Consider the following 2,705-nt stretch of genomic DNA (forward strand, 5'->3'; position numbering starts at 1 on the left):
GACCTCGTTCTCCTGATGTCTCTCATCCCCTCTGACTCCTATAATCTTTCCACCCAGTCTTCCTCAGGATTCCCTGAGCTCTGAGAGGAGGGGCCTGACAGAGACCTCACATTTAGACTTCCTCCACTGTGGGTCTCGGTACCCTCTCCCATATCCCTGCTGCTGCTCTCTCATGATGACGGGATGAGGTACTGATCTATAAGCTAGCAGAACATCACTAGGAATCATTCTTATTTATTTATTTACTTACTTATTTTTGGGAAGATAATTTTGTAATTATATTTATGTTCAGAAACCGTAGCGTACATTTAACCCAGTTTAGTGGCAAGTTCTTCGGCCTTTGCCTTTTCCAGCTTGGCAATGCGAGCCACAGACTTAGGACCCAGGACGTTGCCTCCCCAGTGGCAGCGGATCTCGTCACATCTGTCATTATAATTGGTCCTAATAGCTTCCACCAGCTTAGCCAGAGCACCCTTGTCTTCCGAGTTAACCTGTGTGAAGGCAGCAGTGGTGCATGTCCTCCTGTGGACCAGGCGCCCCAGCCTGGCCTTTCCCTCAGCAGTAGGGCACCCCCATCTTTCAACACAGGGCAGGCAGGAAAACCACCAGCTCAATGGGGTCTACATCATGGGCAATCACCACCAGCTGAGCCTTCTTGTTCTCCACCAAGGTGGTGACTGCATTGACCCCTGCTCAGAGAACAGACAGTCTCTCAGTTGGGAGGTCCCCCTTGGCAGCAGCTTTCTTCTCAGCACGGGCCAGCAGCCTTTGCTTCTTCTCCTGCTTTGTCTCTGGCGTGTACTTGTGGTCGAGCTTAAGCATCTGAGTCACTGTTTGCCTGTCCAGGGCCTGGGTGAACTGGTTAATGGCAGGAGGTACTGTGAGCCGCTTATAGAGGATGGCTCTTTGGCACTGTGGCCTGATGTAGCAGGGCCATTTGATGAAGGGTGTGAGGTCTCTTTTGGGCTGGGTGTCCTGCCCAGTGCAGAAGTTCTTGGGCCTTTTCTCAAACAAAGGATTGACCATCTTTTTGGGGCCACCTTTATCCCCTTGGCCTTTCCTTTGGGCATCCATCTTGCTTGGCTGGAGGAGAGAGTTATTTATTTATTTGTTTGTTTACTTATTTATTTATTGGCCAGTCATACCAGTGACTGGCCAGACCCGAGATTCAGCATAGAATTTTTTTTAAAAAACCTGCTTACAGGGGGAAAGATTAAAAGAAAGAAAAATGGGCATCCCAAGCCCCAAGAGAAGGCTCTTACATTCCTTCCTTCCTCACAGGTAATGGCCTTGAACTCTCAAAACCTCATGCATGACCTCGTGGCTTTAATTCTACCTTAGTTCCACAGTATTGTGCCAGCTAGCATTGTAAAGGAGGACTTGGGACTTTTTCTCTTGTTTTTAACAATTCAGAAAATGAGGAATCTTGTACAACAGGACTTTTTAACGGTTCTTGTGGACTCTGTGGTCCCTTTATGAGTGCTTATAAAATATTGTCTTACCTTCTTCCAAGAAGGAAAAACAGGAAAGTCCTCTGGCCCCTCAGTCCATCCCGGGGTGGAGGTGGGGTGGTGTTTGTGATGCCAGCCTGAAGTCTGACAGCCTCCAGAAGCCTGAGCTGGAGACTGGCTCCCAGGCCAGGGAGAGCAGAATGTGGCTTCTTGCGGAACTCAGACAAAGGCCCCCTTGGGTTGCTGAAATGCAGGGCAATCCTCTCCCTGGAGAGAAGTTACCAGACTCTCCTGACAGCATTAGTTCTTCCAATTATCCCAGCCTGAGAACAGGAGGGGAGACGTGGAGTTTCTTCTGATACAGCCTTGGTTCAGAAGTCACCCCTAACGAACAGGAGCTGAGCCCTTGCTGCTGTGGCCTTATCCCTCCACCTGCAGAGAACTGACCTCACCTCTCAGAGGAGAAGCGGGGGAAATAACACCGAACTACAGAGTATGGCCCCTTAGCTCTCACAATACTACAGTAACGACATATTGATGTCAAACACCAGTCTAACTCATTCCCACTGAGTTGTCAAGTCGGATCCTAGCAAAGATTTAATGGCTGTTTTTCTGCTTATATTATTATTTTTTGCTGGGTTAATTTTTCTCCCTGAATGCTGCTATTTTGATCAAATGCTTCCTTTGTTAGCATTTCCTCCATTTGTTTTCTTGCATGGGGCAAAATCATGACAGCGCTCTACTGTGGTGTTAAAAAATGCTAACAGTAAAAGCAAAGATATTTTAAAAGGAACACGTGTGACTGTTTATGCATTTTAAGACAGCAAGGGATAGGATCTTAGAAGAAAATAGTCTCCTACTCCTCACAGACAAAGAGGAACACAGAAAGGCCCCAGCCCCACCCCGGAAGTCCCATCACTCAAGCTGAGCATCATGGGAGTGAACTAAGACCCTGGTCCATGAGACAGGGGCCTGCAGAGCATAGAGCTCTGAAGTAGTTCTGTGAACAGAGCACTGGGGTTGCTATGACACCATAGGGCCTGAGTTTATCCGCAGAACGGGACTTTAAAGGCTGGGCACCGTAGCAGCACTTACAACCTGACCCCATAGAGAGATAGGGACAGTATTCTTGAAGCTCACTAACCAGCCCGCCTCTCTGAATGGGTGATCCTAGATCCCACCAACTCTGTCTCAAAAGCAAAGCAGCTGATTGTGATGACATATGGCAATAGGATTTGCTGAAGGAGATGGGAG

At 48.1% G+C, this 2,705-nt stretch overlaps 1 pseudogene; it reads right to left on the bottom strand.

Moving 5' to 3' along the window:
- Nucleotides 1–308: 308 nt before the first annotated feature.
- Nucleotides 309–1,074, bottom strand: LOC147995841 (large ribosomal subunit protein eL8 pseudogene; annotated as a pseudogene).
- Nucleotides 1,075–2,705: the final 1,631 nt, after the last annotated feature.

Source organism: Rattus norvegicus, chromosome 3, assembly GCF_021556685.1.
Source record: "Rattus norvegicus strain SHRSP/BbbUtx chromosome 3, alternate assembly SHRSP_T2T, whole genome shotgun sequence".
Lineage (NCBI taxonomy): Eukaryota > Metazoa > Chordata > Mammalia > Rodentia > Muridae > Rattus > Rattus norvegicus.